We start from the raw sequence: 15,305 nt of genomic DNA on the forward strand, positions 1-15,305 counted from the left end.
TAGAGAGCTCTCTTTTTCTTTAAGAAAGAGCAAGTTTCAATGTATTGCCACAGTCTTCTAAACCAGTAGATACGCTCCAGGGCTTTGAGTATTATAAAAATATCACATAAAATCACACCAGTCTAAATAATCTCTAGTTAATTACATTAATAAAGTTGAACATTAACAGTCTTAAACACCAGACCATGATGACCAATATGGTAGCCACACGTAGCATTTTAAATTAAAATTAAATGTTCAAATTTCAGTTCCTTAATCACAGTGGCCACATTTCAGGTCCTCAATACCCACATGTGCTTGGTGGCTGTCATATGGGTCAGTGCACATACAGAACATTTCATCAGTGAAAGTTCCACTGGTGAGCCCTATACTAGACCACAAATGAGAAACAAAAAAAAGAGGCCAAGTCACATCTCTTAAAAGGTCATCAATACAACAGCTTTCAAGGGGGGATATTCAGCATTAAATGACAATCTTGCCAGAAAACAGGAATCAAGTTGATGTGCAAGCCATCTTATTTGTCATATTAGATCAAGTAGCTTGGACTTCTTAAACCATCATTTGGCAGGGGAAAACAACATGCCCAGGTAGGAAGGCCAGGACGGAAACAGAGTCCTCTTACAAAGAAGGTCTCCTTATAACCGACGGAACAATGACACAATCCGAAGGCTCTGGGGAGACCTCTATACGTGATACGTCACATGCTGCTGTTTTTCTACATAGTCTACAGTTAAGCCTCATTTAATGAGAAAACTTGGGAAATAGATCTCATAGGTGTATCTTTCTACCAATGACTTATTTCTATAGCGCTTTGAGGTTATTAAGCTCTTCTGCATTATCATAACACACAGGCCTCGCCTCTCACCGTCTCAGAAGGTCCCTGAGTTACGCACCTCATCCATATTTTCACAAAATCCCATGCTGAGTTCCTACACGGCACTCTCACCCTGCTGGTCTTCTCTGCCATACTAGGAGCTCCTCTATGTAGGGGGATAGGTCTTTACCCCTCTGTCCTGGACTATATACGAAGCCCAATGATGCTGAGAACACCTCAAACGTCAAGCCGAGGCTAAGCATTGTTCATAGATTACACCACTTAATCAGAATAACGTTTCTCTAGTATATGTATTATAGGTAATTGTAAAATTAGGATAACTAGAGCTTTTAACCTAATGAGGCCACACGGGTCCCAAAGCAGTCGCCGAAGGCTTGTTTCACAGAATACAGCGTCAATTATATTTTGTCAATTAAGTTCTTATGTGGAGATGCGCCCCCAGAAAGGGCCACTACTTCCCACCCTTTCAAAAATGCTGAACCTCTGGTTTCATACGAATGTGGGATCAACACTGGCTCTTGGAGCCATCCCTATGCCAACACTAAGGATGCCTTGGAAACAGGGTCTCCCCAGTCTTGCTTGCACCCCAGGAAGACAACGCAGGGGTCTGTACGTGTTTGCCATCCACCAGAGCAGAAGACCAACTTCCTGAATATGTGCCAAGGTCAGGTGCTGATTCACCAGCAAGAATAATAAGGGCAGAAAACAGGTTGGACCTTTTCTATTTAAACAACAACAAACAAAACTTCTCTCAAAATATTGTTAGAATTCTCCATATCTTACTTTTAAGGACTGTAGGGAATCTCTACATTCTGAAGCAGCCCTATACAAGGTAACGGGCATAGGTGATGTCTATCTTAGGAGCTGAACTTATCTGTGATAATAGTAAGGTTTTTTTTTTTTTTTTAAAAAAAAAGGTTTTACACTCCTATGTACAAGTAACAAATATCAAGGCCCTCAGTCTCCCATAAAGTCTTACAGACTTTGTTTAGAGTCAAGTCAGCCATGACCTCTGATTTTGACCATTTCCCACATCTGGATTTGCCAGTGTATAAACTCCTTGATCTAGTTGTGAGGTACAGGGTAATGCAAGCGAGACAATTAGTCAATCTCTAGATCCCGGAGATGGAGTTAGTCCAAGAGACAAGCCACAGGGCCTTAGGGTCAGGGTGTGTGGGTACAACAAAACCACACTTTAGGGGACAGCAATGCGCTCTTAAACACATAACCCAAATGTTTGCATTACCAGGATGTCCTCCCACAAACAGCAGAGGAACCCTGAAATGCGCCCCCCTCCCCCATCGCCCTCCCCGGTCCCCAGTCACTACCTCCCATCGAACTCTGCATCTGGCTTTGGCCCCCAGGCTGTCTGAGGCTAGTACAGCCACACGTAACATTTAACAACACAAAGAAAATGCTCGGCTATAGATTTTTTTAATAAATGGAACAAACTGGTTTTTTGTGGGAAGGAGAAGGAGACCCACAGGTGTCTATCACATTGGTCAAATAAGGCTACGGTTTGGATAACAGGGCATACAATCTTTGGTTTATACGTTCATTTGTTTATTAAGTAATTATGAACAAGGTATTAAAACTGCCAATTACTTGAGTGACGAATAAAATTTTCCTTGCAGTTAAAGTATGCTCCAGCCAAAGCCAGCAATTTCCTGAACTGCACACTTCCTAAATTGCAGTGTGAAAGTGCTCAGTTACAGACGGAGCGTGTACAGTGCCCTCTTTGTCAGCCCTGCCTCCTTGCACAAAAATCCCTTACAACTGCCAGGATAATAGGCCCTGTATCACAGAATTTTAACTCTGTTCTAATGGAACTGAATTAAATCCAAATACCAGTTTCATATGAGCGCTCAGACTAACTGACAAATAACCACCTGATATGTACCGGATTGAACAAAACAAACTTGCTTTATATCAGGCAAGAGTTTTTAAAAACAGGAGACAACTCCACTAAAAACTAGATTGAAAAATCCTTTTAATCACCTAAAACCTTCAAAATAAACACAATTCTAATAGAGCTGGTCACAAATAGCCACTTCTAAAAGACAAAGATTCAATTCAACCCCAGCTTAATTTTTCTCCACATGTGGACAAATGCCAAAATTGATGAACACACTGAAAGCGCTGCGGTTGATTAATATTTATTTCTGGCAGGATGTGCAATGCTTTAACAAAACAAACTGCGTGAATACCTCTTTCCATGACTTAATGCAGAAATATCATCTCTCCATTGTTCAAAAGTCACAATGTGTAAGCAGTGTGAGTATCGGAAGGCATTTCAACCTTGTGCAAATCCATCTCAAAAAGACCGTGGACATGCTGGTCATCTGCGTTTGTTGACAGTACAAGGTGTTCCATGGTCAAACCACTGCCGAGGTCAAGTATAATTAGTCCCTTGTGGACATACACAGGCCTGGGGGCTTGGTCTGTTGGAGCACAGATGGTCCCTCAGGCTTCCAAGAGGCCACAGGAAAAACAGAGGAGTCCCAGGTAGTCCAGCCTGGGCTTCTTGGGCCCAACCATAATGGTTTCACTTTGCTGCTAACTTCCCCTTTCAACCCACTTTCCCAAATACCTTTAAAATGCAGAGGCAAATGCAGCTTACTATTTTCTCAGGGTGGTATTTGCTCAGAGAGTGCTGAAGATCTAACGAGGAACAACCTTCATATGGTCCCTGACCTCATAGAGCTTACATTCTAGTGGGGCCAAGAGGCAGGCAGGCAGAAAGGGTCACCAGATATCCGCTGTGGTAAGAGGGCAGTGGAAGAAGGAAGAACAGCTTCCCAAAAAGTGGTGGGAGGGGTCAGCAAAACTTCCCACGGCAAGGAGACGGGCCAGTGCTCCAAGCAGAAGCGAGTGCGAGTAAGGCAAGGCTTCCCTTTGAGGAAATGAAAACAGGCCTTGATGGCTGGAGTCGAGGGTTCATGAGTCAAGAATGGGGAGAGATGAAGTCCAAGAGTGAGGTAGCCGGGAGGGGAGGAGGGGAGGTCAAGTGGAGCCCGGTAAACCACACAGGCATTGGGACTTTATCTCAAGATCAGCTGCAGGAGGAGGGCAAAGGATTTTCAATATGGGGTGATGATATCAGACATGCATTTGAGAAAGCTTGCTCTGGCAGTAGTGGGAAGGAACACGGGTGGGGGCCAGGCGTGTCCAGGTGCCAGGAGGAGGTGCAGAGGACTGATGACAGTGTGTCGGGGTAATGATGACTTTTTGCCTAGCCATCCACTTGGGGGGTGAGGCCCCAACTCTTCATCTGGTTTCCTAGAGCACAGGCTGTGCTCTTCTCCTCCCCTGACACAGAGGTTCAGGCTTCCAGGTCTATAGCCTCTGGACACCAGAACCCAGTTCAGTTTGCGAGAGTCCCCATCCACTCTCCGTTACCACTTATGAGTGTGTTGCTGCCAGGAAGGCCTCTAAAGCGTGGGGTGCACACGAGGATCCCAGCTGGCTCAGGTGTGAGATGCTACTGACCATTTTAATGTAATGACTGGGAAAATGGACAAACTTGTTGTTCTCATACACAAGACCGTGTTCATTTGTTCGGATCCTCTGAACGCCTGCACCGACCGTAAACTAAGTTATAACAGTAAAACGTAAGTCATGAGGTTAGTGACACGAGCGCTGGGTAAGATGAAGACTGGTTTTACGTCTGACTCACTGCGATCTCCACAATGCATAAGAGTCGCAGAAGAATTTCATGGACTCTTAAGTGGATATGAATGGTGTCAGTTTATTTCCAAAGCCTTGAAAGGAGAGTGAAATATTCTTTGTGAGGAACAAGAATATCAGGTTTTTTCACTCTGGAATTCCTGAGCCAATTAAACTGTAGCTTCCTGATGAATAAGAAATATCTGTCCATAGGTTCAACTGTCTCCTACCTATTTCACAAGGTAACAGGCAGCTTAAGGCTTCACCACTGTGATGTGTAAAGAGAGACGTGCAATCTGGGCTATTTAAGAGAAGGTTGCGTGCCTGTGGCATTTACCTTTTAGAGGAGGGGTGTGCAGTGAAGTTTATGTTGAAACCATTTTTTTTTTATATGTTGCAACGCCCTCTCTTCTTAGAATGCATCACTCCAACCACAGCCCTGGAGTCTGGTTCAGTTAGTCAGCTCACATCGGCTGACTCTGTGGTCATCCTCTACAACCACAGATAAAGCACAGTAACCGTATTGACTTGGGACAGTCGGCCTAGCCCCAAGGAAATACTGATTTCTACCTTTAACTTGATTTCTACATTCAAACTTGCAAGCAACCACGTTAGCACCCATGTATAAAAGAATTACAAGTTGTTAAAGAAAACACTACATTTTGCAAATAAAGGTCACTTGCATTTCCAACAAGAGCTTTCTTCCCCCAACAAAATGCTTCCTTGAAGACTCCCTTGGCCAGAATAACTAACACCCCATAATATTAGGCTTCTTTTAACAGAGAGACTTGGCAAGCAAAGAACCTCTCCCATGCAGATAAAAATAAACTGTCTCTGCTCATCTTTTTTCTAAAAAGATAATTAAGAAGTTTCATTAAAAGAACACATGCTCAGACTGGTCCAGTGGTACCGTGGCATCAAAGAATAACGCCAGCTAGGAAACTTCTGCAAGGAGAAAGATTCTTGATTAAGAACTAATGATACTAAGCAGCAAATGGGCCACTGTAAGGAGCAAAAAGCCCATTCTTTCAGATAAAAAAAAGCCATGTCACCATAAAATAGAATTGTCTTTTGGATCAAGAACATGAATGAAGATGGTCGTAATATTTTAATAAAAAGGTTCTACGACAATCAGGGCCCTATATACGTGCTAATTATAATACGTGTTATAAACGTAAAACAAATAAGGGTCAAAAATCCATTACATCACATTAGAAAACAACCCTTTTGGATCACCAAGTGTGTCAATTCAAGGTTAGTTCTTTCTGTAAACAGAAATTTAAGGGTGAACCCCTTAAAACTTAAGATGCCAAAGATACTTACTGAATAATTATTTTAATCTGAAATAATTTAATTATGTACAATACAAATGAACTCTCATTTAGTAGACTTTAAATTTTTTCCCTGCCTCTCTTTTGGGGCAGAGGCTTTCATTCTTTTTTTTTTTTTTTTTTTGTGGGGCAGAGGCTTTCTATACAGATTTTCATATGCCAGACCATTGTTACAGTTCAGCTGTGAGTTTGTGTTTCCCCCCTTCCTTGTGGTTTACTTGTGAGTAGAAAGACTAATTCATCTTTGGTTCCCCGAAACTCGGGATTCCATGATTGGGTTTGAGGCCATAAATGACCAGTGCTTCATCCAGAAATTCTAGATCAAGCTGGCTGGTAAGGATTTATTTGAAGTGTGGTTCGAGATGCATATGTACATCAGAAAATGGTATGACCATCACAGCTACTGGCCCCCAAAAAGTAAAACTGCCTCCCATACATTAGCCAATCTGTTAAAAGTAGGATCTTGTTAATGAAGCAATTCAAATCATAGTTCCTACCAAGGGGATTTTGGTTCTCTTCTTGGTTGTGTTTTGATTTACTTGACTCTGCGGACCTTGATTTTCTCACCTGTCAAGCAGGAAGGCATTGAATGGGATGATCTCATGCATGTCTAGGAGCTGTGATTCTGGATTTGGAGGACAAGCCCTGCAGAAGGCCAGATTTGCTTTAAAAAAAGGCTTCATGCCATCGTTACACAGAAAATGAAGCCTCCTGCAGAACCTGGCCTCACTCTGGGGGGATTTCAGCTCCATTGGGAGTCCCACTGCCTGACTGCCCGCCTTCATCCTTGGTTTACTCCCTCATTTTCCTGGGGCATATCCTCCACTAGCTTCCCACGCACAGAGGTGCTTCCCTCAGCCCCCAGGTTTGGAAACGTCTTTATAAGACTGATGGTTTGAGTGTAGGCAGAGCTTAGCAGTCATTCTCCCTTTGGGATTTTGAAGACATTGTTTTACTCTAACCCACAGCACTGATGGAGGTACTCACTGGGGAGCCAGAGGCTATTCTGATTCTCGATCCTTGTGTTTCTCAAACTTGGACAGGCATCAGAACCGGGGGGCAGGGCTTCTCTTCCAGCAGGTTAGGTGGAACCTGAGAACCTGCATTTCTACCAAGTTCCCAGGTGATGCTGATGCTGCTGGCAGCACACAAGAAGAATCACTGTCAACCCTTACAGGTGGCCTGTTTTGTGTTTTATCTTTTTCCTCCTCTCAGAGCTTCTTTTTACTCCTGGTATTCTGAAACTGCCCAGGAAATGTCTACAGAGTAGGTCTTTCAATTGCTGGCACTCAGTAGGGCCTTTCAACATAGAAACCTGTGTTTCTTAGTTCTGGGATATTTTTTTTGTATCTCTGATGATTTCCTTCCTTCTACTCCCGCAGACGTCTCTGTGGAATTCCAGTTAGGTAAGTGTTAGACTTTAGCCTGGTATTCCTTTTTTCTCATTATTTCCTCTCCCATTTTCCATCCCTTTGTCTTTCGGTTCTTCTTTTGGAGCAAGTTTTCAGCTTTCTTCCAACACTTTTATTGCCTTTTAAAGCATCTGTTATATTTTTAACTTTTAAGAGTTCATCCTTATTTTCTCAATATCCCTTATTATTATTATTTACCATTCTTCATTTGTTTTGTGGATATCACATCTCTTTGCTTTCTGCACATATTAGGTTGTTCTGAGGTTCCCTTTTTCTTCCACTGTCACTGGTTCTCTTTTCCCATTCATTTCAGACATTCATTCATTCATTGAGATGGGGAGAGAAGGGCAGGAGGGGGGAGATGGAGAGAATCTTAAGCAGGCTTCACACCCAGTGTGGAGCACAATGTGGAGCCTGATTTCACCACTCTGAGATCATGAGATGAGCTGAAACCAAGAGTTGGATACTTAACCGACTGAGCCATCCAAGCACCCGGCAGACAGTGATCTTACTAGAAACTTCTACAAAAGTCTGGTGATCACTGGGCTAACTATTCATGTTTAATAAAAAACAATCACAAGCTTACTGAGGGCTGTGTGGGGAATAGATTTGTTGACTGGTGAGTCCCACCACATGATGGGATCTCCATATGTCTTATTGCTCCAATCTTCCAATCTCTAGCCTGGTGGGTCTCAGCATGATCGCTGATATCCGGGAGGGCTAACAAGCAAAGCAGCTGGAACAAGGGAGTGTCATCCTTAGTGTTCAGATGAGATTTAATTTCCCTGATTGCAGAATATGCTACCCTCAAGCCCCACCTCTTCCTTGCCCAGCTGGGCTTATGTCTCAAATTCTAGACACTTACTGCCTCAGCTCTGCAGAGGGTAACTTCTAGTCTTCTGCCTATGTCAGGCACTAGGCTTTGAGTTTTAGAAGATGAATATGGAGGAGAAAGCAGGAGGTCTCATCGCTTCTTATAAAAGAGTTTTAACCTATCCCCCATTTGGAGTCCTCCTGTGCACCGCAGGTCCCAGGAGAGCTGGCACCAGCAGGCACCTCCTCCCCCACACATCCCGCCAGTGCCACAACCTCTGCAGGTGGAGTGATCCGCCTCCCGTCCCCACGCGCCCTCCCTGTTGGTACTGCCCTGGCCAGAGGGCAGAGCACACAGGTTTCCCCACACTCTACCTCCCCTCCCAGAACACTCCCAGGCTTGGAGTTTTTCAGTAGGTTTGTAGTGGGGAGGGTCCCAGGGAGGGTACTCAGACAATAAAGAGATTGGACTCCCCCACCCCTCGCCACAAAAAAAGCCTGCCCTTATAGGCTCTGAATTTCTGAACTCAGAATGGAACTGCAGGGGAAAAAAAAAAAAAAATCTGCTGCTTTTGGGATCCACTCCATTTTCTCTCTTTTAAGTCGGTTACAATTTGTTTGCTTGCAAAATTTTTACGACATCTCTTATTTGGACTATCTTCTTTCCTATTTCAACTTTGTTTCTGTCTGTGTGCATTTTTTTTAGCCCTTGCTTCCATTTTAAGGGAGTTTTAAGAAAGAACAGAATGAGATGAATACATTATATTCAGTCCACCATCCTTAATCCGAAGTTTTCAATAGAAAGCCAATCAATGAATAAAAATGGCTTTTCTCTAAAAACCAACATAAACCACAAAACCTTCCCTCAAAAGAGCTACTGTAATTTTTTTTTACTGAAAAAAAGTCACCCAACTTAGATTTGTGTATTTTAATTAAAAATTAGCCCATATAAGGGATTTTCATTTTAGATGATTGCACAAACCAGAAAACATGGCATCATTATTCTGAGCCTCAAATTAATAAATTGTTCTCATACAGAAGATTAATTCTGTATGAACACATCAGGTTAAATTGATACTTTATTTTCTGATATGGTCCACAGACCAACTGACTAGGAACATCACAGATACAAAATTTCTTGATTTAACCACGTATTTAAATTGTTCTTGTGAATAAGACACAGATAATGTGGTGATGATCATACAAGCAGGTATGCTTACATCCCTTATCTTTATCCACAGACACGAACCTTTAAAGGAAGCTGCTATAATACAAAATCAATGTACAGACATATGATGCATTACTAAACACTACTAATGAAGCAGCAAAAAGAATTAAGAAAATAAATCTATTTACAATTGCATCAGAAATAATGAAATATCTAGGAATAAACTTAACCACAGAGGTGAAAGAACTATTCTCTGAGAACTACAAAACACTAATAAAAGAAACTGAAGACAGCACAAAGAAATGGAAAGACATTTTTCGTGCTCATGGACTGGAAAAACAAATATTGTTAAAATATCTATACTACTGAAAGCAATCTACAAGGTTTAATATTATCCCTATCAAAATATCAACAGCAGTTTTTGCATAACTAGAGCTTACAATCCTAAAGTTTATATGGAACCACAAAGACCCTGAATAGCCAAAGCAATCTTAAAAGAGAAATCAAAACTGGAAGTATCACAATCCCAGAGTTCAAGATATACTACAAAGCTATAATCATCCAAACAGTTTGGTACTGGCTCAAAAACAGACACAAAGATCACTGGAACAGAAAAGAGCCCAGAAATAAACCCCTATTATAAGGTCAATTAATCTTCAACAAAGGAGGTAAGTATAAGCAGTGGAAAGATGACAATCTCTTCAGCAAATGGTATTGGGAAAACTGGACAGCTACATGCAAAAGAATGAAACTGGACCACTTTCTTACACCATACACAAAAATAAATTCAAAATGGATTAAAGATCTAAATGTGAGACCTGAAACCATACAAATCCTAGAAGAGAACACAGGCAGTAATTTCTCTGACACTGGCTATAGCATCATCTTCTAGATATGCCTCCTGAGGCAAGGAAAGCAACAGTAAAAATAAACTATTAGAGCTCCATCAAAAATAAAAAGCTTCTGCATGGAAAGAAACAACACAACTAAAAGACAACCTACCAAATGGGAGGAGATATTTGCAAACAACATATCCAATAAAGGATTAGTATCCAAAATATATTAACAACTTATACAACTCAACACCCAAAACACCAAATGATCCAATTAAAAAATGGGCAGAAGACATGAACAGACATTTCTCAAAAGAAGACATCCAGATGGCCATCAAACACATGAAAAGAAGCTCAACATCACTAATCATCAGGGGAATGCAAATCAAAACCACAACAAGATAACATCTCACACCTGTCAGAATGACTAAAATAAAAAACACAAGAAACAACGACTGTTGGTGAGGATGTGGAGAAAAAAGAACCCTTGTGCACTGTTGGTGGGAATGCAGCCACCCTGGAAAGTGGCACAGAGGTTCCTCAAAAAGTTAAAAACAGAACTATCCTACAATCCAGTAATTAATCATACTATTGGATATTTGCCCAAAAAATATGAAAACACTAACTGAAAGGGATATACACACCCCTATGTTTATTGCAGCATTATTTACAACAGCCTAATTATGGAAGCAGCCCATAGGTCCTTCGACAGACAAATGGATAAAGAAGAGATGAGGGATGTGTGTGTGTGTGTGTACACAGAGTGGAAGATTACTCAGCCATAAAATAGAATGAAATTTTGTCATTTGCAATGACATGGATGGAGCCAGAGAGTATAATGCTAAGGAAAATAAGTCAGAGAAAGACAAATACCATATAATTTCACTCATATGTGGCATTTAAGAAACTAAACAAATGAGCAAAGGGAAAAAAGAGTGACAAACCAAGAAACAGACACTTAACTTTAGAGAACTGATGGTTACTGGGGCGGGGGCGGGGGGGGTGGGTGTTGGGGGGTTGGGGGACGGGTGATAGGTGATGGGGATTAAGAGTATACTTAATCTTCATGCACACTGGATAATATGGAACTGAATCACTGAATTATACACCTGAAACTAATATAACACTCTATGTTAACTATAGTAGAATTAAAATAAAAAAAAAAAAGACAAGGAAGTTGCCAGTGGCTGCTGTTGGGTCTGCGTATAGTCCTTGTGCTATCGACCCCTCTATGAGCATGCGCAGAGGTGGGAATAATCAAGTGCCATACGTATGGCTCATCTATGAGACGAATCGCGATCTCAAACATTTCAATGTACAAAAATGATGGACTAGAAGCAATCAGAGAAATTAAGTTGGGATAAGGCAGTGTTTTGAATCTTTAGTCAATTTTAAAAAGGTTTATGTGAAAGCACTTCTTATGAAAATGACAGTAGATCTGGGGAGCTTGGCGGGCCACAGCTCAGTAAGCACCAATAACACGACACGGGCCTTGAAGGCTAACATGATTTTAAGCTTCACTGATGTCCAGTGCTCTGGTGACTAGCATGTTCTCACCATATGTTTTTTTAATTTAAATTCAATTTAGTTAACATACAGTGTATTATTAGCTTCAGGGGCAGAATTCAGGGATTCATCAGGTGCCTGTAACACCGAGTGCCCACCTTAATGAGCATCACCCAGGTACCCCAGCCCCGCACCCACCTCCCCTCCAGGGACCCTCAGTTTGAGTCTCGTATGGTTTGCCTCCCTCTTGTTTTGTTTTATTTTATTTTATTTTATTTTATTTTATTTTATTTTATTTTTTTATTAATTTTATTATTTTATTTTATTTTGTTTTATTTTATTTTTCCCGCCCTTCCCCCATGCTTTAGCTGTTTTGTTTCTCAAATTCCACATAAGAGTGAAATCATATGGTATCTGTACTTCTCTGACCAACTTCCTTTGCTTAGCGTATCGTGTTTGGGCACCGTATCATACATTCTCATGCCAGATAAAGTGTGTATGGGAGGACTTTAAAAGTCTAGACCTGCATTTTTCAGGACAATAGCCACTGGCCATGTGTAACTACTTACACTTAAATGAAATACAAATGGAGTTCTTCAGGACACTAACCACATTTCAAGTGTTCAATATCCACATGTCTAGTAGCTACCACAGTGACCAGCATAGATATAAAACATTTTCATCATTGCAGAAAGTGACACTGTGGAGCACTGGTCTAGACTGCGTATCATATAGGTAAGGGTAATTGGAATTTGAGCCAGGAAAAAGAGAAGGCTTGAAGAAAATCTTGTATTTTATGACTTATAGGGAGTATTACTCAGAAAATAGAACAAAGTTGTTCTCCCCAACACACAGAACTGAGAGTTAAGGGAAGAGTTCAGCTTAACAAAAAGTCCTAGTAATTAGGACTACTCACAATGGAATGGTTTGTCACCAAGAAGTAAGCTTTTGTCCCTGAAAGTGCTCAGAGGGAGGCTAGATAACCTCTTTTTCCAGACATCTCTCCATAGGGAGAATGTCTCTTTCCATTCTAAGTTACCAGGATTACATGCGGACACTCAACACCAACCAAAAAAAATGGGTTTTGACCAGTTATACAATCTACCAAACCATTTCTAATTCCCCTCATCCTTTAGTTGATACTTAAATGGGGATGATGGTGACGAAGTAAAAGCAAAAAAGAGAGAGGAGGAAGAGAATAAGAGAAAGAGGGATTTGTACAATTGACTACATTTCCTGATTCTGTAAACATCCCATTCATCTTTAAAGAATACTGCCTCTATTCCTAGGCCAGTGCCTTGTGCAGGATATCTCATGGCAATTAGTGATTAACTTCAAAAGGCATCTTTTTCTTTTTTTTTTCTAGAAAAGAAATGCTCATTTTGATTCTATTCCAATTATTTGTTTGGGAATAAAAACATTTAAAATTGCTCATGCACAGTAAAATTGATGGTCCAGGAATGTGCACCATGCTTATCCTGTGCTGTAGGGTACTTGCAGCATGAAGAGTACGTTGATATTTCATTTTGCCTTCAACCCCATTCTAGAAACTGCTCTATCTGCTGGCTAAAGCTTCACAGGGAGGAAGGGAGACTGTCAGGCAGGTGATTTTAAAAAGGAAGCGCTTATACTTATAATTGCCTTTCCTTTCATGTTTTGAATTTAGTACTTAGGCACCTTTCAGCCAAGGAAAGAAGCGGTGGTACTGGTTAGCACCCTGTTTGTTTTGGTCTCTCTACCCACCTAGAGCCCTGAGCCTCTCATCTATGGAAGATGGCAGAGATACTAAAACAAGGATGAGAAGGAAAAGTAACTAGGCCAGGAGAGAGACGTGTTGACTCTTGCCACCCCTATCATGAAAAGCAACTGGCTGTAACTTTATTGTTTTGTCTGTCTTGGCAGCACAAGCCTTGCTCAGCACAGAATCATCTCTGGCAGAAGTTGCACTTGATTCTTCAAAGCAGCGATCAAAATGGCTAGCGTGACGTCGAGGGGAGAGGTGAAGGACAGACCTTGGCAACGCAGGAGATTCTGTGGCAAGCTATGCTGGAAGGTCAAGTTCAAGGGGTCAATTTTAGGGGCTCCAGAACCACCAATGAAGGAAGTTGTCTGCTGGTTTGCCACGTCCTATGTCCTATCTAAGAATCTTATTACTTTGTAAAAAGCAAGTTTTCATAATGAAAACAATTTTAAGTGTATACATAGAGAGGCATGAAGAGAACAGTTAACTGAACAGTTTTTTCCTACAATTAACTCTCTACAGGATTTAATGGGACCGGGCTATCCATTCAGTCATTCACTCAACAACCGTGCACGGTCTACCAAGTGCCAGACACTGAGCTTCATGCTAGGGTTACGATGGGGGTGAAAACATGCTCTCAGCTTTTAGGAAGTTTCCCTCTGGTGGGGGAAAGGGACATTAAAGAACCACAGATATAAAGCTGGCGAAGGTCACTGCTTGTACCATAGTGCATGGACAGAGGGCGACAGAAAAATGTGCCAGGTGAACCAAAGCCTGGCTCGCCAGCGCTGGGCAAGGGGGAGTACTGTAGGCAGAAGGAGAAGTATGCAGAGGGGCCTGACGCAGCACAAGGGGGCTAGAGGGGAGAAAGGGGTCTAGAGGAGGCTCAGGGGGAAAATAGGATTCAGGTCACACAGAGCTCTACATGTCTCGTGAAGGATTCTGCTCTTGACCTAAGAGCAGTGGGAAATTCTCCAAGGGTTGGAAGAGCCATGACAGGATCACAAATTCATGTTTCGAATCTAAATGGAGAACTCGAACACCTAGCAAACTTGCATTGTGGGGACTGGTCTATAATTAATTGTGGAGATACACACAGAGGGTAAAGAATACATCTCTGTGTACAGTAAACTCTTTTATGTACAAATCACATATAAACACTTTAAAATCCAATAAAAGAATACAACTTATCATATTACGATGTTTATGTGTTTACTTTGTAAGGCTTGAGCTTTATGAGCTCATTTCCATTAAACACAATAATGTCTGGTTTGTTTATACTGGTGAAGGCTGCAGCCCTCTGATGCAATGTCCTTTAAATACAAAGACACTAGTCCATTCATCCACATTAGTAGAGCATACACTGGGGGATGGATTTTTTTCAGTTGGGGGGGGTCAAATTCTACCCACAAATGGGTAAAGACGGGGTACAGTTCATGTCCACTTAGTTAGAACAAAGCTCCCTGATTCCCTAGAAACTTAAATTCTAATTTTGGCTAAAGCTTCTCCCCACTTCCCTAATTAATAGGACACACTGGTAACTTCCTTTCAAATGCTGACTTATATAGGTTTGGTTTAAAAGCAAACAACTATTTCAAATCCACCACAGTTACAAAATTACTTAGCTACAGCATCATTTGAAAACTTACTTATGGAACGCTTGCCTTCCCTATATGCAGCTTCATCTCTGAGCTGTGAACTAATAAAATAGCAATATGCTTTAAAAATCAGAAATTGAGTTTGATGAATTATTTAAATAAACGCTGTGCCATGCAACTAAGTAACAGTCTCTTAAATCACTGTCTCCCAAGACAATTTTGTTTTTATTAGGCTGATTTTTGAAATGTTCAATGAAAAATGGGTGCTTGGAGATGAAATTGCCATTTAATATGGTACTGGGTTTAATATGTAGATAACAGAATACTGCAGGCCTGATTTCTAATCATTTGTTCAACCCTTTTCATCATAGACAAGTCAATAGGATGCCTACTCTATGGTCA

At 41.3% G+C, this 15,305-nt stretch overlaps 1 protein-coding gene across 2 annotated transcripts in view; it reads right to left on the reverse strand.

Annotated features, from left to right (window-relative positions):
* LRIG3 (leucine rich repeats and immunoglobulin like domains 3) overlaps window positions 1–15,305 on the reverse strand; it is a 49,095-nt gene that overhangs the window by 21,126 nt on the left and 12,664 nt on the right. The gene's annotated exons all lie outside the window — the stretch shown is intronic.

Source organism: Canis lupus, chromosome 11 (genome assembly GCF_048164855.1).
Source record: "Canis lupus baileyi chromosome 11, mCanLup2.hap1, whole genome shotgun sequence".
Taxonomy (NCBI): Eukaryota; Metazoa; Chordata; class Mammalia; order Carnivora; family Canidae; genus Canis; species Canis lupus.